Source organism: Chiloscyllium plagiosum, unplaced genomic scaffold, assembly GCF_037043375.1.
Source record: "Chiloscyllium plagiosum isolate Xiang-an unplaced genomic scaffold, Cpla_swu_hap1 HiC_scaffold_45, whole genome shotgun sequence".
Classification (NCBI taxonomy): Eukaryota; Metazoa; Chordata; class Chondrichthyes; order Orectolobiformes; family Hemiscylliidae; genus Chiloscyllium; species Chiloscyllium plagiosum.
In genome coordinates, this window is record NW_028270183.1 from 59,090,933 (window position 1) to 59,117,162 (window position 26,230).

Sequence of the window (26,230 nt, forward strand, 5' to 3'; positions counted from 1 at the left end):
AGCAGGGTTACAGAGGGTTACCTCAGATTACAACAGGATCTGTACCAGAAGGATCAATTGGCTGAGAAGTGGCAACAGGAATTTAATTGAGATAAATGCGAGGTGCTGCATTTTGGGAAAGCAAATCTTAGCAGGACTTATGCCATTAATGGTAAGCTCCCAGGGAGTGTTGCTGAACAAGGAGACCTTCGAATGCAGGTTCATAGCTCCTTGAAAGTGGAGTCGCAGGTAGGCAAAATAGTGAACAAGGAGTCTGGTATGCTTTCCTTTATTGGTCAGAGTACTGAGTACAGGAGCTGGGAGGTCATGTTGCGGCTGTAAAGGACATTGTTTAAGCCAATGTTGGAATATTGCGTGCAATTTTGTTCACCTTCCTATCGGAAAGATGTTGTGAATATTGAAAAGGTTCAATAGCTTTACAAGGATGTTACCAGGATTGGAGGATCTGAGCTGCAGGGAGAGGCTGATCAGGCTGGGGCTATTTTCCCTGCTGCATCGGAGGCTGAGAGGTGACCTTCTCGAGGTTTACAAAATTATGAGGGGTATGGATAGGATTAATAGACAAAGTCTTTTTCCTGGGGTCGGGGAGTCCAGAACGAGAGGGCATAGGTTTAGGGTTAGAGGTGAAAGATATAAAAGAGACCGATGGAGCAACGTTTTCATGCAGAGGGTGGTACGTGTATGGAATGAGCTGCCAGAGGTGGAGGCCGGTACAATTGCAACGTTTAAGAAGCATTTTGATGGGCAAATGAATGGAAAGGGTTTGGAGGGAAATGGGCCGGGTGCTGGCAGGTGTGACTAGTGTTAAGACGGACCCGCGGGGTCCCGTCTTTGCGTGTTCTTTTGGAAGGAGAGACTCACACTGGCAACTATGATTAGACGCAGACAGCAGTTTATTCACAGAATCTTAACTGATACAACGAATCTACAGGCATGCATTCGTTGGAGAAGGCGTTCTGCCTTCCCGTTCAAAGTTGACACAATTATACTTCGCGCTGCCTGGAGTCCCCGGTCAGTTCGCCTTCCCCATTGGTCCATTCATCTGCGCGCGCTGGGGATCCGTCCTCCTATTGGCCGCATCGAAGTGCCTGTCCAGCTCCTGCTGTGCTTGACAATGGCTCAGCCATCCCTGGGAGCGGTTCCGATCCCGTATTCAATAGTCCATTGTGTCAAGGAATTACTATGCGTCTGACAGGCTAGCCATTTTCAATAGTTTTAGTTTAACTAAATTGTCAATTACACTTATCAACTTTAGACTTAAATAGAGCCATTCACACTCACTAGTTACAGGTTCCGATAGAGCAATTCACACTTGTCTAACAGTTACAGATTCCGATCAGTTTCTTTATTAATCCCAAGTTTCGATGGGGCAATTGATACTGGCTGGTATTTACAGGCTCCAAGATTTAATTAACATTATGCATATCCCTTACAAGCTCCAGCAGTCATGCAATCGCCTGCAGCAGCTCGCTTGGCTGTTGTTAACCATTTCAGGGCTGGAAGTGTCACCCTCCCTAGCCCTACATTAAACACCGCAGTGAAATCTCCCCAACATTCCCTCCCTTGGCCTCTACTGAGGCCACACCAACCCATGTAAACAGTAACGAACGTAAGAGGACCGGAAGGGGGAAAGTAAACCACATAGGGTGCCACGTCTGCTGTCCAAGAAAAGAAGTGCAAATGCCCATCCGCTACGGTGGTGTGTGGTTTGTCTCGTGTTTCCTTGTACAACAAACGAGAAGGTGTAAGGGCATACTGCCCGCAGTCAGGTATACGCCAGCGACCGGAAACCCAATGGAACAGTGTACTGTGCCCCGGCCTTCCTGCCGGCCAGAATGGCTCACCGGCCTGCAGGCCCGTCCAGGCGTCTGATGTGTGTACTGCAGGCCATGTGGTCGGAGGCAATCTCCTCCCAGTGCACAGCGCAATTACACCTGTGCCAGGCTGACCCGTGCCCGAGGAGAGTCTTCCGCCACTGGACAACCTCCAGTCAGTAACGGACAGCAACCTCCATCCAGGTGCCGCTGAGGACAGAGCCGGGCAGTGGCAACCCGGTCAAAACCCACATAGAGCCTCCGATTGCAGGGTAGTAGTTACTGGTGTGACCAGCAGTTGGATCCCGGGGCATACAGTACTTCTCGGCCCCTGACTGCAGCGTACAGTATAGGTTAAAGTGCTGCCAATGTAGGTGGGCAAAACTAACACGGAAGGGGTTTATTATATTCTTCGAACAGCAGACGCGACATTGAGGGAGAAGGAATAGTATTGGGTAGAAGTAGGGGAAAAACGAAAACATAAGCACACCTATTGGAGCCCCGTACCCTACGGAAATAGATGACCCTCAAATAGGCCTGTCACCGTGAGCAGTGTGAATTGCCGTACATTAATGATAATCCCCCGTCTACGGGGAACGGACATGCGCGCAAACTGTAGCATCTGTATCTATCCAAGAGAGAAAAAAAATAATCATTATAAACCGCAAGCATCGAGAAAAAAAATCATTATAAACCACAGGCACCAGTAGACAAATCATTATAAACCGCAAGCATCGAGAAAAAAATCATTATAAACCACAAGCATCGAGAAAAAAATCATTATAAACCACAGGCACCATTAGACAAATCATTATAAACCGCAAGCATCGAGAGAGAAAAAAAATCATTATAAACCACAAGCATCGAGAAAAAATCATTATAAACCGCAAGCATCGAGAAAAAAAATCATTATAAACCACAAGCATCGAAAAAAAATCATTATAAACCACAGGCAACAGTAGACAAATCATTATAAACCGCAAGCATCGAGAAAAAAAAAATCATTATAAACCACAGGGAGGCAATCCGGCTGTCAGCTGGGTAAGCTTTCTAGGATTTAAGTACTCGAATCAGCAGGAGATCCCCCCCAGCCCGCCAGCTGTGTAAATATATTAAAGGTACTTGAAAAGTGATTACCTAGAACTCTAGCAATTTCACCACAGGCCGTTGGCTGTGTAAACAGCAAGGACCCTTTGAGGTAAAAGCTGGGTGAGTTTCCGATTTAAACGGACAGATGACCCAGCGCTGGGTCTGTGGAAGACAGCACCCACATCCGGATGAAAGTGAGGGAATCGGGCACTAGGGTTAACTGTACATCTGAGCGGCTGGAGGCACCAGCTCCCGCGCGGCGGTCTTTGCCCCCACCTGCTCTAGAATCTTCCCAAACTGTTCCAAGATATGTGTAGCCGTCTTGGAGGCCTGCCCTTCGACTTTCATCTTTAGGGAACCAGTTCTTAACCCGCCACAGCTTGAGACTATTCTCTAGGTTTCGGACCTTTCGTTTAGCCTCCATAGCAGTATTATTCTCCCTTAACTGGGTCCTGATCTCCCCCAATATCTCCCCTGTTGGTGGCCGCGAGTCGGGGGTTTTCGGGACTGGGGTGGACTCGTCAGTGTACGCATCAGTGGGTAAAGTAACAGTCGCGGCTAAATAGTCTAGCTCGGGGGTGCCCACCCCGCGGGGGGCTTGCCTAGCACAATTGTTTGGAGAGCCGAATAATGTGGCGACCTGTAGAGACCGTCCAGAATCGTGATCATTAATGTGGGATTTTTAAATGTTTCCCTCAATCTTGTCAGGATAATTCCCTTTTGTTCTGGTGCTTGGGCAATCACCAGGTCCAACTTTTCCTTATGCAGGGCTATGCTATCCAGCAGTAACTGACTGTGAATAGGCATGTCCCCACTGTCCCTGCAGTGCCACCAGGGCACTCCGGGACGTGCTGTCCTGAGGTGAGTCAACTTAGGTGGTCCGAAATTCAGGTCCCCCATGTCGGATCTCCCCTGAAGGGAACCGCTTCAAAAACAGTACGTCTTTCAAAACCTGACCTTCGCGTGGCAGATCTCTGCTCTTAACAACCGGTCTAAGGCAGACGTCTGTACGGTTACACCCTCTTCATAAGGAGAGCTCCGACCTCTGTCACCCCGGGTATGTTTGGTGGTCACAACAAATATACAAACCAAAAGTCCGTCAGGTTTAAGTGCTCAGTAACATGGATCCAGGAAGTCGAATATGGTCAGCGCTCAGGTAGGAAACGTCAGGTAATCGTCAGGCAGAACTATCTGCAAAATCGGGCAAAACAGATATGCGCTCTGGCTCCGAAAGCCACGCTAGAGATTCAGGGGAAAAAACACACGGGAAAAAACACATGCGCTCCGGCTCTGAAAGCCACGCTAGTGATTCACACTCTGGGTAAAAATATATATGCGCTCCGGCTCCGAAAGCCACGCTAGAAATTCACACACTGGGTACAAATATATATGCGCTCCGGCTCCGAAAGCCACGCTAGAAATTCACACACTGGGTACAAATATATATGCGCTCCGGCTCCGAAAGCCACGCTAGAAATTCACACACTGGGTACAAATATATATATGCGCTCCGGCTCCGAAAGCCACGCTAGAAATTCACACACTGGGTACAAATATATATATGCGCTCCGGCTCCGAAAGCCACGCTAGAAATTCACACACTGGGTACAAATATATATGCGTTCCGGCTCCGAAAGCCACGCTAGAAATTCACACACTGGGTACAAATATATATATGCGCTCCGGCTCCGAAAGCCACGCTAGAAATTCACACACTGGGTACAAATATATATGCGCTCCGGCTCCGAAAGCCACGCTAGAAATTCACACACTGGGTACAAATATATATGCGCTCCGGCTCCGAAAGCCACGCTAGAAATTCACACACTGGGTACAAATATATATATGCGCTCCGGCTCCGAAAGCCACGCTAGAAATTCACACACTGGGTACAAATATATATGCGCTCCGGCTCCGAAAGCCACGCTAGAAATTCACACACTGGGTACAAATATATATGCGCTCCGGCTCCGAAAGCCACGCGAGAAATTCACACACTGGGTACGTCAAAAGGTTAGTAAAAGCTTACCAGTCAGGACTCTGCGATGCTGCTGTCAAATTGATCAGGTTTTTTTTTTGGGTTGGTGAGGGTCGGAGAGCAGACAAGAAACTAACTGAGAGTAAATCTAACTACTGGAAGCCTTGGATTTAACAGGCGCTTCCCCACCTTTAGAAAACTTCGGCCGAAGGTTGTCTGCTCCCTGATCCGCCAACGTTGCCAACTCGCCGTTGTCTCTTTTCCTTCCCGCGTCGGGGTCACCAAATGTTAAGACGGACCCGCGGGGTCCCGTCTTTGCGTGTTCTTTTGGAAGGAGAGACTCACACTGGCAACTATGATTAGACGCAGACAGCAGTTTATTCACAGAATCTTAACTGATACAACGAATCTACAGGCATGCATTCGTTGGAGAAGGCGTTCTGCCTTCCCGTTCAAAGTTGACACAATTATACTTCGCGCTGCCTGGAGTCCCCGGTCAGTTCGCCTTCCCCATTGGTCCATTCATCTGCGCGCGCTGGGGATCCGTCCTCCTATTGGCCGCATCGAAGTGCCTGTCCAGCTCCTGCTGTGCTTGACAATGGCTCAGCCATCCCTGGGAGCGGTTCCGATCCCGTATTCAATAGTCCATTGTGTCAAGGAATTACTATGCGTCTGACAGGCTAGCCATTTTCAATAGTTTTAGTTTAACTAAATTGTCAATTACACTTATCAACTTTAGACTTAAATAGAGCCATTCACACTCACTAGTTACAGGTTCCGATAGAGCAATTCACACTTGTCTAACAGTTACAGATTCCGATCAGTTTCTTTATTAATCCCAAGTTTCGATGGGGCAATTGATACTGGCTGGTATTTACAGGCTCCAAGATTTAATTAACATTATGCATATCCCTTACAAGCTCCAGCAGTCATGCAATCGCCTGCAGCAGCTCGCTTGGCTGTTGTTAACCATTTCAGGGCTGGAAGTGTCACCCTCCCTAGCCCTACATTAAACACCGCAGTGAAATCTCCCCAACACTAGATTGGGTTGGGATATCTGGTCGGCATGGACAGGTTGGACCAAAATGTCTGTTTCCATGCTGTGCATCTCTATGACTCTATGATTCTATGTGATCTTGAAGAATAGTCGCTTTTGGCAAATCTAATGTGCAATTCATGTCTGTTTGTGTCATCTGAGGTCAAGATATGAAACTGTTTCAAATACTCACAGCTGGCTCTGCATAGTGAAGCCCGATCTTCCGCTGTTTATTCTGCTCTGATGTACACCTGGGAAGATGTGGGACCAGTGGGCCTTATCACAGCGGATGGGGTCAAACATGTAAGACTGACGTTAGGAAAATATTCTCTCTTTCGGAGGATAGCAAGTCTGTGGAAATGCATCTAACAGAGGTCTGTCAAGAAAGGGTACATTCAAGGCTGAGATAGACAGTTATTTAGTCAGTCCGTAATCAAGGGCCACGGAAATAAGGCTGAAAATTAGAGTTGAGGATTATAACCCGAGATATCATTGAAAGCTGTCGCTGACTTGATGGGCTAAACTGCTGCTATCTGCTCTAATGTTCTTTGCTGTCATTTGGAAAATGCTAGACACCATTTAAAATGAGTCAAACACAACGTTAGGAAGAGATGTTTGCACTCAAACTGAGTCAACATTACTTATTGAAAGGAAAATCACACTTGCCAATTTGCCAGATTTCTTTGCTAACATGACCAGCGGAGCTGATCAAGGGAGCTGTTCGGTGTAGTCCTTTCGAATTTCCGTCAAATACTCAATTAGGAGCCAAATAATAGATCATTGCACACTGAGAGAGTTCACGGTATTGGGTAATAAATCAGTATTAACTGTCCACTGTCTACTCACAAGAAGTCACCGAATCGGGATTATTGAACAGTTTTCAAGTTGAAAACATATAATTAGTGAAATCCAGAATAGTCATTCATCGGGCTTCAATGATTTATCTTTCTTATGACTTGAAGGAAGTGGCAGAGTGAAATGTGTCCAGTTCTGCTGCCGATACGCAATCAGTGAGCGGGCTTATTTTGATGAGGACGTGCAAAACTCAAAAAGATAATGATAGTATGAGTGAGTGGCGAAATCTTGCAGTTTCATGTTGTGAGTGTGAGGTCATGCACTTTGTGAGGAATAATCAAAAGACAGACTAATATTAATATGGAAAGAAACCCAATAAAAGTGTGGTTCAGATGGTTTCCAAGAAAAGACGGAAACTAAGTCGCCTGTAAAGTAATCGATGACTAAGGTATGGCTTGTCTTGTTCTATGGGCTATACATATTTTATTGATTATTGTTCTCCAAACATTCTTTACAATAGAACCGGGAGTGGGAGAGGGGAAATTACGATCACCCATGATTACTGCCATCTTTTAGCGCTCAAACACAGTACTTTTTCTTGTACGTCTTATTTCTCACTCTGGTTACTGCGAGTGAGCTTGTCAACTACACCTGCTACTGACTTCTTTTCTCACTGTTCCTTATCTCGGCACAAAACACATTTTACATCCTTATTTCCTGAATCAAGGGAATCTCTAATCATTGCATTAATATCACTAAAATCTCGGCATTTCGCACGCCTCTGAATGTCATCTTCCAATATTAATTGATTCTTTACTGTATTGTAATTGCACATGATAAGAGAAAGACAAAAAAGACATTGGTGGACCTGGGCTTCAGACGCGCGTTATTGAAGTTAAAACGCAGATTACTGCCCACAATACGATCATAGAAGCACTCAATTAATCTTCAGGAAGCACAGAAAAAGTACAGTGTTGTAGGGCATGTCATGAGCAGCACCAGAAACACAACAGAAATACTGTTCTGGGCTACTATTTTGTGTGTATTTCTCAATGAGCAATAGACTTTTACATGTGTTCCATCAAGAGGTACTTCACACAAGGAAGTAACCAGTGCTGCAGACGGTCATATAATCCCAGTTCCAACTCCCGGGATCAGAGCTACTCAGTGTCCTGCATATCGATATGAGGAACAGCTGTCCGTGGCATTTACGGATTAGATGAACTTTATGAATGCAGCTCGCACGTTGTCAGCCTATTTATCCTATATATTGTTTCTTGCAGTCCCTTGGTGGAATCTCGTCAAATACTTTGTCCTGCACTTGATGGGTCTTGGGTCTTGTGTCCTCAGACCCCAACAATCGGAAGCGGAAACTATTGATTGAAACCAATTCAATTCATAACACTCACAGGACCGCAGCGTTTCACATGAGCTGCAGCAGCGCTGAGAATGTCATCGAGAAAGGGGAGGAAAAGGCTGGAAACCTTCTTCACAGCTCCGCTGAAAATTCCAACAACAACTCCGAGGACTGGAGCTTCACATCTTTCTGCTCCAAAACTCTATGGTTTTCTGCCGCAGAGAATTGCACCCTCAACTCCCGCGTGCAAGGTGAGGATACCAAGCCCGACACTATCAAGGATGGTAGTTAGAGCGAGGGCAACACCGTTCACTGTCATATGGACAGCCACAAACACACTCTTTGCATATGGAAGTCCATTCCTTCACACTCTCTTCATGTTACCATCATCCCAGAGATTATTCTGATAAAACAGCTTTGCACTGCCTCTGTGACAAGGAGACCATTGATTTAGAAAGGTCAGAAAGTCTGTCCACAATAGCTGAAATACTGCCTCAATAACACTCCACAAATCCTACACATGATTCATTTTGTAATGAAGGCTGACATTTCATTTCCTGTCCTGGTTAATGGATGCCCTGCATAAATTCTGTTCGTGATGTGTGACCAAGGACATTCCGGTCCTTTTTGGCAAAAGCACTTCCCAACCTCTCACCTTCTAATAAATACAACATGAAAAGGAATGTATAAGTTAACAAAAAAGAACAAAGGAAATTTACAGCCCAGGAACAGGCCCTTCGGCTTCCAAGTCTGAGTCGATCCAATTGTACTGTCTAAACCTGTCGGTCAATTCCTAAGCATCTGTATCCCTCTGCTCTCCATCTACTACATCTGTCCACACGCATCTTAAATGAATCTACTGTGCCTGCCTCTACCACCTCTGCTGGCAACGCCTTCCAAACGGCCACCACCCTCTGTGTGAAGTACTTGCCCCGTGTATCCCCCTTAATCTTCCCACCTCTCACCTTGAAAGCGTGACCTCTCGTTATTGAATCCTTCACCCTCGGAAAAAGCTTGTCTCTATCCACCCTGTCGATACCCTTCACGATTTTGTAAACCTCAATCAGGTCCCCCCTCAATCTCCTTTTTATTAATGAAAACAAACCTAACCTACTCAACCTTTCTTCATAGATAGCGCCTTCCATCCTCGTAAACCTTCTCTGCACCCTCCAAAAGGCGTCCATATCATTTTGATAATGTGACGACCAGAACTGTATACAGAATTCTAAGTGCGGATGAACCAATGTCTTGTACAATGTTAAAATGATTTGCCAGCTCGTATACTCAATACGCTGTCCAATGAAGGCAAGCAAACCATATTCCTTCTTGACTACTCTATCCATCTGTGGAGCAACCTTCAGAGTACTATGGACCTGCACTCCCAGATCTCTCTGCCCAACAACTTTTCTCAAGGCTCTTCCATTCATTGTATAATTCGCTCTAGAATTAGTCTTGCCTACATGCATTACCTCACATTTGTCTGCATTGGAAACCATCTGCCACTTTCCGCCCAAATCTCCAGTCCCTCTATATCCTCCTGCATTCTCTGACAGTCTCTTCTGCTTTCTGCTACTCCAACAATCGTCGTGTTATCTGCAATCTTGCTGATCATACCAACAGTGTCCTCTTCCAGATCAGTTATTTATATTACAAACAACAGTTGCTCCAACACTGACCCCTGTGGATCACCACTGGTCACCTTTCACCATTTCGAGAAACTCCCTTCAAATACTCCTCTCTGTCTCCTGTTTCTCAACCAGTTCTTTATCCACCAGGTAGAATACCCTGCACACCATATGACTTCAATTTCTCCATTAGTCTACCATGGGAAATCTTATCAAACGCCTTAATAAAGTCCATGTATATGACATGTACAGCCCTTCTTTCATCTAGCAAATTGCTCACTTCCTCAAAGAGCTCAATTAAGTTGGTAAGGCACGATCTCCCCTGCACAAAACCATTTTGACTATCACTGTAAACCCATTCTTTTCTAAATATAAGTAGATCCTATCCCTCATTACCTTCTCCAGCAACTTCCCCACCACTGACGTCATGCACACTCGTCTTTGGTTACCCAGAATTTTCCTACTACCCTTCTTGTACAGGGGGACAACGTAAGCTACCTTCCAATCCTTCAGCACCTCACCTGTATTTAAGGATTCAACAAAGATATCTGTCAGAGCCCCAGGTATTTCCCCTTTCGCCTCCCTCAGCAATTTGGGATAGATCCCATCCGGTCCTGGGGATTTGTCCACCTTAATAACCACGAGCCTACCCAACACATCTTCCCTACTTATGTCAGCATGATCAAGACTAATCAAATTTCTATCTCTAATCTCAGCATTCATCATTTTCCTCTCCTCAGTGAACACTGATGCAAAGTAATCATTCAGAATCTCACCCATTCTCTCAGGTTCGACACACAGCCTTCCTTCGTTATCCTTTAGTGGACCAATCCTTTCTGTAGTTACCGTCTTGCTTCTTGTATCAGAATAAAATGCTTAGTATTCTCTTTAATTCTGATCGCTAAAGTTATTTCATAACCCGTTTAAGCCCGCTTGATTCCTCGATTAAGACTTGTCCTACTTTTCCGATATTCTTCCAGGGCCCGTTCTGTTCTTAGCTGCCTCGACCTTATGTACGCTTCCCTTTTCCTCTTGGCTAGTCGTAGAATTTCTCCTGTTATCCACGGTTCACGAATGTTGCACTTCCTATCCTTTGCCTTCAACGGGACATGCCTATACTGCACTATCCTTAACCTACCTTTCAAAGCATCCCACGTCTCAAATGTGGACTTCCCTTCAAATAGCTGTGTCCATTCCACATTTCCGAGCTTCTGCCGAATTTTGATATAATTGGTCTTGGCTCAGTTTAGTACTCTTCCTTAGGACCACTCTCTTCTTTATCCATGAGTATTCTAAAACTTACAGAATTGTGGTCACTGTTACCAAAGAAATTCCCCACCGCAACTTCTACCACCTGTCCTGGCTTGTTCCCCAGTACCAGGTCCAATATGACCCTTCCCTCGTTGGACTATTGACATACCGCAGTAGAAAACTCTCCTGGACATTTCTTACAAATTCCACCCCATCCAGACCTCTGACGCTAAGTATATCCCAGTCAATGTTGGGAAAATTAAAATCTCTCATCACCACTACCCTGTTGCCTCTACATATTTCCAAAATCTGTTTACCTATTTGTTCTTCTACCACATGCTCACTGTTGGGAGGCCTGTAATACAACCCCAACAGTGTAACTGCACTCTTCTAATTTCTCTGCTCCACCCATAATGCCTCACTAACCAAGACCTCCATAGTGTGCTCCTTTAGCACAGCTGTGATAGCGTCCTTGACCAGCAATGCAACTCCACCCCTCCCTTTTACTTCCCTCCCTGTCCTGTCTGAAGCGTCTATATCCAGGGATGTTTAATTGCCAATCTTCATGCCCTTCCTTCAACCAAGGCTCTGTGATTGCAATGACATGATACTCCCAAGCACCAATCCAAGCCGTAAGTTCATCTGCCTTTCACACTATACTCCTTGAATTAAAGTAGTCGCATTTTAGGCTCCCAGTTTTTTTTGTGCTCATCTACTCTCTGTCTACTCTTCCCTTTATGAATGCAATCTTCATAATTCTTACAGTCTCCGGTCTCCACATCACTGCCTACTTGTTTTCACTTCTGGTTCCCCGTCTCCCGCCACATTAGTTTAAATATTCCCAAATGCAGTAGCAAAAAACCCACTAAGGTCATTGGTTCCAGTCTGGTTCAGATGTACACCGTCCATTTTGTAATAGTCCCACCTGCCCCAGAACCGGTCCCAATGTCCAACAAATTGAGCCCCTCCCTTCTCTCAAGCCATGTGTTCAACCTGTCTTTTTTTTTTAATTTCTGCGCTGGCTAGCACGTAGCACTGGTAGTAATCCTGAGATCACTACCTTTGAGGTCCTCCTCTTTAACTTCTCTCCTACTTCCCTGAATTCTTCTTTGAGGACCTCATCTTATTTTCTACTTATATCCTTGGTGTCCATAAGCACCAAGACAACTGGCTGTTCACCCTCCCCTTTTAGAAAGCTCTGCAGCTGATCGATGGCATACCTGACCTGAGCACCTGTGAGGCAACATACCATCCAGAAGTCCCATTCCGGACACAGAACCGCCTATCTACTCCCTTCACAAGATAATTCCCTGTGGCATTGGTCCTCCGAGACGTTTTACCGACCTCCTGAACAGCAGTGCCTGCCATGATGCCATGAACCATGCAACTGCTGCCCTCCCCTGGTAAGTTATCTCCCCCAACAGCATGCAAAACGGTATACCTGTTTTGGAGCGAGATGACGGCAGGGGACACCTGCACTGTCTTCTTACTGTTTTTCTGTCTTTTGGGCACCCATTCACTGTCTCCCTCAGCAATTCTAAACTGTGTTGTGACCAGCTCACTAAACATGCTATCCACGGCATCCTCAGCATTGCAGATGCTCCACAGTGAGTCCATCCACAGCTCCAGAGTCATCATGCGGTCAAACAAGAGCTGCAGCTGGACACACTTCTTGCAAGTGTAAGAGTCTGGAGCGTCAGCCATGTTCCTAAGCTCCCACAACAAGCAAGAGGCACAGGCCATGGGTCTGAGTCAACCATTGTTGTTTTGTTAAAAGGTTGACATAATACAGTGTATCCATTTGCCTTACAGACATCTTACATTTCATGATTTTCCCTTATCCATTGTGTGTGTGTGTGCTTGTGTGTGTTTGTGTGTGTGAGAGAGATTGACAGAGAGAGAGAGGTGCTGACTAGATTCCTATTGTAATTTTGGTATACTCTAATTATATTCAGGGGTTCAGCCTTTTTTGCATGAATGTTCATTACTTACGTTCTGTTTGTTTGGGACTGCGAATTAACCGGACAGAATGGTTAGGATAATATAACTTGAGCAGCTATTTAAAACAAATCTGTATCTGCTCAAATCTTCCAAGTATTGACTCACAGGCCATGACTCACGAAGGAATTAATATAAAGCTGACATGACAAAGAAAGGCTACAAAATAACTTCAGAGGACATTGGGGCGCTATAGAGAAATACAGGTTAAGTGAGTAGCCAAAGGCCTGACAAATAGAGCTTTCCGTGGATAAAAGTGCAGTTGTCCATTTTGACTGGAAGAAAACCATTTTGTTTTGATAGAGGGAGATTCCATAGCTCTGAGATGCAGTGGGATCAGAGTGTAACATTACCTGAATCACAAAGTGCTAGCAGTACGTAATTAGGACAGTGAATAAATGTTTTCCTTTTATCATGGGGGAATTTAAACACAAAGGTAGAGAGCACTATTGAGCTTGAATCTTGAATGCTCTAATTCTTATCGGTCACCCTGTTTATGGAAGGAAGTAAATACATTGGAGGCAATTCGGAGAATGCTTACCAGAATAATACTTACAGAATGACTTGTCATACAAAGGGAATTCGGATAGTCTAGGCTTTTTGTCAGTTTGTGGTTAGGAGAGGAAGAGGCAAATTAATTGAAACAAGATGTTTCCTCTGACAGAAGAGACGAGAATGAAGGATTGCTGTCTAAATGTCAGTGGTTGCCCATTTAAAACACATCCAGATGATTTGTTTTCTCTCAAAATGTGGAAACTCTGGCACGTTATTAAAGCAGATTTATGGAATATTTTAATGGCAAACATAAACAGTTTATTGTTGAGAGAGAGATGGCGAAAGGTTTTCAGGGTAGGCAGGAATGTGGATTTAAAGTTACAATTAATGAGACATATTCATGTTGAATATCTAACTCATCCCTGTTTGTATGGGATGTGGCAGGTTGATTAAACTGATAAATTGGAGTTTCAATGTAAAGATCCAACAAACAAGTTGAAAATCCTGAAATCCTCCATCTTCAGAGCTTTTTCAATGGTTGAATTTTTCAAGTGTTTGTTTAAAATCACTTAATTTGTGCTGAAACACTAATTGCCGATATGGAAACTGTGACACTTCCAAGGCAGAAGATATTCCAGTAATGAATGCAGTGATCACAAAGAAAGTTTTAGTCCAATGTGTGACTTAATTAAGATTCATCTGGAACACAACAATGTGAAAGAAAATTAGTGCCACTTCCTGTAAGTTCTATGGAGGGGCTTCTGTCTGAGTAATGCCACAGCAATGCAACAAACACCGACCTACGGCAGTCACATTAACAAAGCTGCTTTAATATGTCTATAATGTTTGCATTTTTCTGAGAGATTAGAGATTTTGTTTGCTTAAAAAATAGTTGCATCAATACAAAACCTTCAAAAGTGGTCAGTGGAAAATTGCTTGCCCATTCAATATTCAGATCTCAATTTGTATTCGAACATTTCGATAGCTGAACTCTGAAGAAAGAATAAATATACTGAACAATTATGATTCCTATATCCTCTGCTCCCCTCATTCTGCCTGTGATGTCTTTCAAAGCCCCTATGAAAGTTTTAAGGAAAAAACCTACTGTTTTCCATTATCCCACTACCTCTAGAAGTTGACCTACTTAATAAATACAGTTGATCAAAGAATATAATACTGAATCCCTGAGCATCCAGCAATTTTATACCAGCCATCAGCCAATTGTGCATACAAGACCTAGCTTAAAATGTTATCTTTCATGACTAATTTCAGCTGCGTATACTGTGAAGAACCGGGAAATCGAATTTCTCCAGGGACAGTTGCAGAAAATAAGTTTGTTCCAGTTTGTGTATAAATGATCCTTGATTCAGAATTCAAAGACGTGAAAGGAAATTGCTGGAGAGCTGTTGTTTAGATTGTTCAGGGGCTTCCTCTTGAAAGCATGTGAGAGCATTGCAACAAACACCTTTGCAGGCCAGACCACAGCAATCGCACTAAATTTGCATCTCTAATGCTTGCTTTGTTCCTACTGATTGAAGCTCTTATTTAACTAGAACAACAGAAAGCATCCAAATAAAACCCGAAAGAACTGCGAATGCTGTAAATCAGAAAGAAAAACAGAGTTGCTGGAAAAGCCATTGCTTTAAAACATCCCAATCCCTTCAGTGAAACGTTTCCCCGTCATCAGCCCGGTCCTGAACGTTTTACCTCCCATTGACCTCTCTGGTCTATACTGGAAGGAAAAATTCCATCTCCCCGACATTCTCTGCCTCTCCCCCTACCTGTGCTCTGACTTCTTGCAAACCAGTTATGTAAGTTTGACAAAAAAAATCACCAACTCATGCAGTCATCCTTCTGCAGTGTGAGCAGTTTTTTTTAAAAAACAGCTGATTAAGTGCTGTAATACTGAATCCAGATCCTTCAGCCATTCCAGCAGCCGGCACACAATTGTATATGCAGACGAATGCTGATTTCAGTGACTAAACGTGCCTGTTCAATTGCAGCCTGGTAAACGTGACAGCCTAAACTGTGATGGAGATGGAAAACCATGCCTTCCAAATCTAAGGCGGTCTCGAAAAAGTATGTTTGATACGATATGTGACCCTGATTTTGCTTCATTCAGAGTACAAGAAAGTGAAAGTAAGTTGCTGGTGGGCAGGCAGTTACGGTAAGATAACGTACAGACCCCTCATGAAAACCCCACACAGCAGTGCAGAGATTACCACTCCCGACCATAGCAATCACATACTGCCTCTCCATTATCCACATTGTTCTTTGGGTCGGAGAGTTCTTTTCAAAACAAACAGTTTTAAGAGAGGACATCAAGGAAGCTTGAATTCAAAATTGCTTGCAAATTTGGGTTACTTATTCCTGATCATTTTAGTCTCTTAAAATGAATATATTTAAGAAATACGTATCTCATCACACACTCACCCTTCTCACCAGCTGCAGTGTCCATCAAACCTGTGAAAGGGGTTGAAGAATAAAATCAGTATTGATTGCAGTATCCGTCTGGATTGTAAGGAGTTTAACAAAAGCAGCTGAACACAAGCTGCACGACTGAATCCAGACTCTTCAGCCATTCAAGCAGCTGGCACTCAATCGTAGTTGGAGGCAAATGCTAACATAAGGACTTAATTTATCTTGCCTGACAGTTACAGGCATGGCAAGTTTGACAATCCAAACTGCATGGGATATGGAAAATATAGTTCTCCAGGATTGGTTGCAATAACTACAAAATATGTTTGATCTTTTATGTACTTCGTACTTCATTTGATATTATATTCTCCAAGGCAATTACTGGAGAACAAGCGGTTCCTGTGAAGTTATGGAGATATTTCCTTCTGCATCCAGGAACCATGTAGCAGGCCCTAGTTACCACACTCAGCTTAACCCGCAAAATATGTATTACATCCAGAAGTTGGAAGATGGTGTTCTTTCTTACACAAGACCTTTGCAGTCATAATTTTATGAATTCTGGTGAAGCCCTGCTGGTTGGACTGAGAGCTGGATTATAACGCGATGGTTGACAGTGCCAAGGGTGGCATGGTACTGACTGTAGCTAATACAGAAGTTGCTGCCTGATCACAAACCATTATTGAAATGTCATGATCCCAGGAGCTAACAGCAATAACAGAGTTAAGGCAGGGCAACGACCTTTCCTTTGCTGCCATTAGTGATGGGTATTGCTGAGCCTGTACTAAAGAGATTGCAGGCAAAAGCTCTCTGTGGGAGTTGAGGAGCTCTATTGTTCAAAACACAGACAGGCATGAGTGGCTCTCAATTGGTGTCTTCATTTGCCCACCACTGACAAGATAATATAATGGTGCAGAAGGGATTGGGCTTTGCTCCTGAACTCCCCTCCACTTGGCCTGACTCATCAGAATCTTGGCAAGAGCAAATTAACGTGGAAAATTCAGCCCTGTATGTCGAGACAGTACCAAAGGTCCTCATTGAAGACAATGGAAAATTGGTTGCCTCGTCTCCATTTGGGCCTGGAGCTCTTCAGTTGAGATATTTTGAGACGTTGCAACAAGTATAAAGTATTGAGGAAATGAATTGGTTGCATCGTATCTCCCTTTCTTTGCTCACTCTCTCCAGCCTCATTACCTTGTCTTGCAAACAGCCAATGAGGGTTTTGGGGTAATAAATCATCATCTACTGTAATTGTGCCTTGAACTAGTTTTACAAAACTAGCCGTCCATGGCTTGAAATACTTACTCAATGTTTCCGGTTAATAATGATGATTTTATTGTGGATGTAGATGTACGCTTAAAATGACTGAATACCACTTTTCTGACTATTAGCAGACCACCTGACAGTCCATAGTACAAGGTCGATGGAAAACTGTACACTCCAAAATCTATCACGAAAAAAGAGTGTTCTGAAAACAATATGTGATTAATGTTTTGTTTCATTCAGAGTACACAAAATAGAAAGGAAATTACTTTCTAGGTACTTTTCAGGAAACATCACACAGCAGCGCAGGGAGCACCACTCCAGGCAAGAGCATTTGCATTACTGTCTCTCTATTATCTGCATTAGAATTAGGGCTTCAGAATTTTGGTTCAAAAATATTGTATTAGGAGAGGACATCAAAGACACTTCATTGTAAGTCTGCTTGCATTTTGTTATTGAAGTTTCTAAACTCTGAATATGAATACATTCAAGAACTTGATATCCTCTTTCTGTCGCTAATCGTTATCACCAGCAACAAAAGTTTTGAAGAACAAATTCACCATCTATTGCAGTCACCCATCTGGAGTGTGACCAGTTTCACTCAAACGGTTGAATGCAGGCTGCAGTCCTGAATCCAGAATCTTCAGTCTCTCAAACAGCTGGCACACAATTGTGGGATAGAGGCAAATGCTTATTTAAATAACTTTATTTATCTTTTAAGACCAATTGCAGGCATGGTAAGTGCGACAATCCAAACTGCGATGGAAATGAAACCTATAGTCCGTCAGGAACAACTGAAGAAATTAAAGAGTCAGATTGATCCAAAGTGCAATTTAATTCCTGATTAATATTGTATTTGGAATGAAGGTTATTGCTGGAGAACCAGTAATTCCTGTGAAGTTATGTAGATATTTCCTTCTGCAACATCCGAGAACAATGTCAAGTACGCTATTCCAGGCCATAGTTAGCACATGACGGAAACTGCTGGGCTCTGCCTCCCAAGTGTGTATTTTCTTTAGAAGTTAGATTGTGGTGTTTTTTTCTTAAAAACAAACCATTTGCAGTAATAATGTTGTGAATTGCGGTGGAGCCCTGCTGCTTGGACTGAGAGCTGGACCCAGCGCTGCTGTTAATGATGGTACCACTAATGTTGGCATGCTGCTGATGTGGACTGATCAAGAAGCTGTTGCGGGGTCACGATCCCAAGAAATAAACGGCCAAATCTAAAGAGCTGTTGGATCAATTGGAGCAATAGCAGAGTGGCAAGCCTTTCTGTGCCACTATTAATGTTTGCAATTGCTGAGCCAATACCCATTGATGAGGAAAAGTCAATCCTGTATGTAGAACCAGAATCCAAAGCTCTTCAATGGAGAAATTGGACAGTTAGTTGCCTTTCTCTAATTGCCCTAGGCTCCTTATTTGAGACTTTTCTAGACTGTGCAACACGTGTAAAGTATTGAAGAAATGGGTTTGTCACATCCTTCATTTCCATGTTCCAGCCTGACTGTCAGTGGCTTGAAATCCCGACACTCCTATTCAAGTTTCTAAAAATGTTTTTATTCTGAATGTAAATGTTTGTTCAATTGACTTAATGGCACTTGATGACCATTTGCAGCTCTGAAAACATCAACTGCTGAAAGTGCAAGGGAGCTGGTGTTTCTGCTTCTCCAGAAACTAAGAAGGTCATTGAAAAGTAAGCTGAACACAATGTGTGACTGTCTACTAACAGCTAGCAGATCTGGCTGCATTTGTGGAGTGAAAGCAGAGTTAATGTTTTTCGTTGAATGACTCATGTTCACAACTTCAGATCTCTCTGAAGAAGGGTCACTTGACTCAAGATGAACTCTGCTTTCTCTCCACAGATGCTGCAAAATATGTTGAGTTTCTCCAGCAACTTCTGTATTTCTTTCAGATTGTCAACTTCCACAGTTTGTTATTTTACATTAAATAAATTATTGACTGGCATGTAATCTTTGCTCTATTGTTAGTCTTGTAAAAAACATTTTAGGTGAAGCTTGCAGTGAATGCTGCAGACCTGATGCTGGGACTGAAACCTGGAGGTTTTGGCGTATGCTAAGGATGATATATTGCCAGCAGTTGATGAAGGGTTTTTGCCCGAAACGGCGATTTTCCTGCTCCTCAGATGCTGCCTGACCTGCTGTGCTTTTCCAGCTCCATTCTAATCTAAAATGAAGAGATTCTTGCCAGGGTTACTCATCAGTTGACAGCGCAGCTTAGTTTCAAGAGTTGCTACTCCAGTAAGAGGGAGAACAGATCAACACATTTCTGAGCCCTACTGTTCATACTGATCATTGCTGAGGCTGCAAAGGTGGGCACAATCAGGGAAATGAGGGAGGCAGGCCTGAGAGATCACGGAGAGTCAAGATGTCAAAGAGAACGGGTCTATGTCAGCATGGCTTAGCAATGAGAAGGTGCCAGAGTCCCGACCTGCCATTTTCTAAATCCTACCACCTCCCAGTTAAAAGCCAGTGAATAATTGAGCATGCATTCACACAAAGTCGTTCAATAATCATTTCCAGACCTTCAATGTTCAGGCCTTCAGTTGTTCACTTCAAAGCACTGGACTGTGCAATGAGGCTAAACATATTGAAAACACATTGACGACCTAACTCTCTGCTTCCCAATACTATTACATCGGCCACCTCCCCTCACCCCATCTCTTCAAAAAGAACTGACCATGGTTGAAGTTGAAAAAAAGGCAACATATATTGCAGTCATAGCTTTTGAAAGTGGCCTTTTTTAACAGAATGTAATGTGCACATTTGTTTCTGGAAAGCAGGAATTTCTGTAAGATTCCTCTTGACAACATCTCCCAGTGCTATCGCAAACACACCATTCTAGACTACAGCCCCTCCCTATTTTTGCATTACTCCCGGTGAGTAGAGTGATTCCTCTTTTAAAAAAAATGCTGTATCAGCTCAATAGAGCCTTTTGATCTCCAGGGTTTATTTCCAAATGTTTGCAAGTTGTTTATAGGTGTAAGCCTTTTGCTTAATTTGTGCTTCATTTTGACGGACCAGATTGTCAGGAGATGGGAATCAAAGTTTGCCAGACGTGAGGGCAACCCTGAGGAAGAAAGCTTGATTTGATCTGATTTTGATGTGGTTTAATTATGCTTCATTTGGAATACAACAATGTGAAAAGGGAATGTTGGAGAACCACTGATTCCTTTGAAATGTTTTGTGTAACGCGACGAATGCCAGTTCAGATAACAACAGCTACATTAAAGAGGCTGCTAGATTGCCTCCCAAGGAATTTAATATTAGTGACAGAGTTGTCTTAAACAGTAGTACCACCACCCTAAATGCTGAGAAGGGAAATTACTTGCTGATCAATATTGAGGTTCTGTTTCTGGCCATTGGAGCTATAGTGAAAATACTGAAGAATTGGGTTCCTCTCCTTCACCCCACCTCATCGCTTCTCTTTGTTTCTCTTTCCTGCTCATCCTCACTCCCCCACCCACCATTCCACATTCCCTCCAAAATCATTGCCATGGCCTCCAGACTTTGGTGACATTTGATGAAATATGGCTATGGATTGGGACCAGCTCCTGGTCTCCTCGCCTTGTCTATCTCCCCTACAATGTCGCCATTGAATGCTTCGCACTTTGTATAATTTAAGTTGACCAGAGGCCATGTGTATCCACGGAGTCAGGCACATTCCCTAGTAATAGTTGTTTGTTTGAATCAAACTTAGAAAATGCTTTCATGGTGAATTCAATACAGGCAGCATCACATCCACACCGTTTCACTGATGTCATCAATTAATCGAAGCCTAAATACTGAGGTCATTACACTGCTCTGGGTCAGAGACCTGTAATTACTTCTGGGTTTATTATGGTCAGATCTTGCAGTAAACTCCGAATGGATGAAGGAGCAGAAAAGGAAAAGGAATAAAATTTTCTTTTCAACAAACAGCCAATACTGACTAATATGACATGAACCTTCAGTGAATTTGAAAAATGAGAAATTACTATATTCGGATTCTGAATCAAACAAATTGTGACTGTAAGGGTTAAATTAGCAATAGTATGTGAAGAGCTTGAGTTTCTTTTTCTAAGATCAGGAAGTTAAACTTAAATCCTTGCATTTGGGATGTTTTTTCCTCTGTCCTCATGCAGAAAGTCTTTATTTGACCTCTTTACTACCCAACCACCAGCTCCTGCCCTCACAGCCAAAACTTATGATGATAAGAAGTGCCAAATATTAACTTGGTGATCATGCACATATTTAAAATGATCTAACTGGTACTTTATGATGAGTTGCAGCTGTGAAAATGTTGACACCTCATACTGTGAATTAGGTGGAAACTTAAGAATGTCAGAAACAAAAGGAAACAGATTGGCAAGTAAGTCTGGTATAATGTCAGATTTAAATCTGCAATGTTAGGGATCCAATATTGTGAAAGGGAAGAGCTGGCAGTTGTTGTAAGATTATGTCAGGGTTGACTCACGAAGGCATCCAATGGCAGTGTGGTGAACACTAACAGAGATGAGAACAATCACAGAAAACAACTGCTTGACTGGTTCAGAAATGCTTGGCTTATTTTGAGAGACCAATCTTGAATCAGCATAAAACATCCAAAGTTTTTCAATGGTCTGTTGAATTTTGCTTGATTTTTAATATGAAGGTCTTGCATAACCCAGAAATGACTATAAACAATGGTGACATACTAAATAAATGATTCTCTCTTCTTTTCACCCTGTACTGTCTCTTCCACACCCCAACCCCAGCATTCCCTCAGTGTGGTGTACTGTAGACATCCTGTGGAAGTTGAAAGAACCACATACCAACACGACCACGATGGTTCATGATGCATCTTGAAAACAAATAAAGTCCAAGCAACATTTTCCAGATCATAGGACAGCATTGCCAATACACTCCAGGGGGATGGGTGGTGAACGCAGCAATAACTAATAACATTAGCAAGATTACAAGACTGGGATTCAAGGTACACTGCTTTGTCATTACTCCCCCCCCCCCCCCCCCCCGATTAACTTCACCATTACAAGGCTAAAATCGGGAGCATTGGAATCTTCACTGCTCACCTGGTGATTGGTTTAATTGCGACAATAGTCAGGAAGCTCAATATCATCAAAGAGAGAGCAGTTTGATTGACTGGCAAAAGAACTAACGTACCTAACTGCCACTCCCTTAACCATCACTGAGCTACAATGTTGGGCTACCTTGCACTTACACTCCACGGAATGGACTACAGCAACTCATTAGACTTACACTGAAAGGATATTTCCTGTCTATAATCTCTATTTCTGAAGAGAACAACGATCAGCTAAAGGCCTGTTACACCTGATTCTCACTTTGCATGGATATCTCTGTTCTTTTATCATCACTATGGCAAAATAATGTGATTTATTAAAATTGCACAGTCATTGACTAACTTAAGAAAACTAGTCTATCAGGCTTGGAATATTGAATCTCAAGTCTGCGATTTTTTTTGTTAAATTGCTTTGGACTTAATTCTGGATAAGGTTACTGATGTTAAATGACTGAATTTTTGCTCTTTGGTGAATTGCAGTTCTGGAAACATTGTCAGTGCAAACAGTGAGGGAAATCGGAATGCAGGTTCTCCAAGATCAAGTGAAGTAATTGCAAATTAATTTTAGTTGCAGGCATGACTAAGTTAGTCATTATATCAGAATATGACAAACCATTAGGAAATAACTGGTGAGCTGGTAGTTTGTGCAATGTTATACAACGATCAATGGTAACAGATCGGACGCAATGTTTTGATCAGCTCTCACAGAGGAAGTTGCCTATGTTCACTCCCAAGTCCTTTTACTATGTGATACTGCAAAACCTCTCCTTATGAAAATTGTAGATTCCTTTTGAAGACCTCAGTTGAATCTGCCTCCTCCACTATACCATTAGGCAGAACATTCCAATTTCCGAACTATGCTGTTTTTTTTTAAGTATTCCTTGTCACCATTGTTTTATTTTGCTGATCATCTTATGTCAGTGCCCTTTTCTTCTCAAGCCTTTTTTAAATAGAATCCACACAGTATGGAAACAGGGCACTTGGCACAGTATGGAAACAGGGCACCAACCCTCCACAGAGTAACCAATCCAAATGCATTCTCCTACCCTTTACTCTACTCTATGCAAATCCCTCATGATTTTGAACACGTGTAAAATGTCTTATTTATCTTCAGTTCTCCAAAAGGAGCAGCCCGAGCTTCTTCAAACTATCCACATAGTTGTCCAGTTACTCAACTCTGGTACCATTCTTGTGTACCTTTTGTGCACAATCTCAAATCCCTTCCTGAAGTGTGCTGCATAAATTCTAGACATAAGGGAAAAGCAGAACTGTTTATAACCATTTGTCATAATTTCCTTATTTTGCATGCCACGGTCCTATTTATAATGTTCAGAATCATAATGATATCTTCAATCTGCACTGCCAACTTCATAATTTGTGTGCATACACATAATATGTATAAAATGCATTAAATATTAGACTGGGATCATTTAAGGAAGCATTAATACTTATATCGAAAGAATTTAGCTTGTGTATAAAATGAACAAGGAACAATCCAGAAAAGTTCTGAGTTGGAGGAGGGCTGCATTCAATGGGCCAAGATGGCATTTGAGTACAAATCTGGGCAATGTTTAGCTTCAGCTGTACAGTACAGCTTAACATTTCCATAAGCAGGAAATGATGGCAAAAACAATACTCTCATTCCCTGCATGATGTTGCAAAGAATATGGATTATTGTTAACCCCAGTGAGAACCATACTAAATATAGACAGTTCAGAGGGGAAATAAAGATTAAGGGAGACTGACGGCTAACTTTAAAACAGAATCTAAAAGTCATCATTAGTCACAAACAGTGAAAGGGTGGCAAAAGAATGAGTGGGGCCAATTATCATGAATCCCCTGTTGAAAATTCACAGATGCAGGGGCCTGGCTGAGGTATTGTGAAGAGGAAGTTCATGCCCAGTTCATGGTGAAAAAAAGTAGTTGAGACTTGGATGAGATGAAGTTTGACAGAATTTTAGATAGGCTAAAATAAATCAAAATTGCAGATGCTGGAAATCTGAAACAAAAATGAAACTGCTGGAGAATCTCAGCAGGTTTGGCAGCATCTGTGGCGGGAAAGCAGAGTTAATGTTTTTGAGTATTGTGACACTTGAGCATCTCCAGCTATTTCTGCTTCAATTAGAAAGGCTAATTGTCATTGAGTGTTGGTAACTGACAACAACTGAATTGGAGACACCTGAGGATACAGAGAAGAGGAGCATTGAAGCTGCAGCGGTAATATCCACAACAACCTAATCCTGTTCAAATAGAGGCATAGAATCAGAGACTGGAGAATCACAACATTTAAAATATTTTTGTTCAAAATTGTCTGGATAAATCCAGCAACCAGATTCATCTTAGTGGTGGGAAAGCTTCTAATGAACTGTAATCTCAGCCTGAAGCAACAATACTGGGAGATCATATAGACTAACTTTATATGCTGACTAAAAAATCTAATGTGTACCCTGTTTACCTAAATCATCTGATGACGGCTTATAATTCTGAATCTTCAGTTTTCTTGGGTATTTAAGCCGGTTTAGAAACGAAGAAAATAGGAGCAGGAGGAGGCCATGCAATCTTTCGAGCTTGCTCTGCCATTCATCACGATCGTGGCTGATTGTCCAACTCCATAGCCTAATCATGCTTTCTCCCCATGACATTCGATCCCATTTGCCCCAAGTGCTATATCAAGCTGCCTCTTTAATTGTAGTTGAAAGTGCTTGCTTGAAGTGTCTTAATTTGTCCTTACGTTCAATTGAAGCTGAGAAACAAACATGGAGTCCAAACTCTGTCCAAATTCTGAGGAAGTTGACAATTTAAGTTCACGAGAAAAGAAAGTGACAGTCAAAAAGTAAGTTTGATCCAATGTACGACCATGTTATGCTTCAGCATGTGTTCAGTCTCTTTCTGAACCTGTGCCAAGCTTCAAAGTTTAAGTCTGTAGGATGTTGCTTGATTGGAACAGCATTTCCTCAATCAATATTATGTGTAGTGAGATTAGTAATTGCCAGGTTATTACCACATACCCATGGGATTATACCAACTCTTTCAGGTCATTTCGATTTTCATCTGTTTATCCCAGTTTTCCAGAACGTCCTCATTGTTCAATTTAATTTGAGGAATGTCTAATTCACAATCATCTTGATTAGCTTTTGAACAAAATACATCTCTTCAAGCCACATAATGGTCACACAAATAGGTGGAGCAGTTAGCCATTCAGCCCCTTAAGCATGCGCTGCTGTTCAAAATGATGATGGCTGATTGTCCAACTCAGTCCTCTGTTCCATCATTCTTTGATCCCTTTAGTCCGAAAAAAATCTATTATGTTTTGGACTCAAACAATTTCTATGACAGTGAATTCCAAAGAGTCACCACTGTCAGGGTGAAGAAAAGTTTCCTCATCCCAGTCCAAAATGCCCGAGCCAGTCTCCTTAGACCGTGAGGCCTGGTTCGGGACTCCCCAGCCGTGGAGAACATCCTTCCTGGTTATCTAATTCTGGACAGAAACACTGGCTTGTGCTGCATCTTGTGATCTTCGCCTGGGTCATGTATGGGGAGGGTTGTTCTCTGTATTGCCACATTTTGACAGTGCAAGTTAACCTCTTGCTGATAGCAAGTTGGAAGCAAGGTAGCCATTTGTTGCTAAAAAAAGAGATAGGACTGAGTGCTCACTACCCATATTCAAAAGGGAAGAATGACCTACTGAGGAGAGATATTAGAGAACTTTTGGTAGCTTTAACGGTGGACACTGACAGAAATTGCTGACTCCCGTAGAACACACAGGGAATCAGCAAAGGTGACGCAAAGTGCTGATTCCTAATTACACATGTTGCACTTTCCAAATGACAACAGCCCATTTTCCTTTTTTAAAAATTAAAATGTTCAGCGATGTATGACACACCTCTAGAGTAGGTGAGACAGGAATCCAAGTCTACTAAATCCAATTTAGGAACTTAAGCCTACTGACCAAGGGTAGGGAGACTATCATTCTATCATCAGAGGTCCGTTTTGCATCTCATGCAGAATTGATGCAATTGCCCTTAATTGCTTCATTAA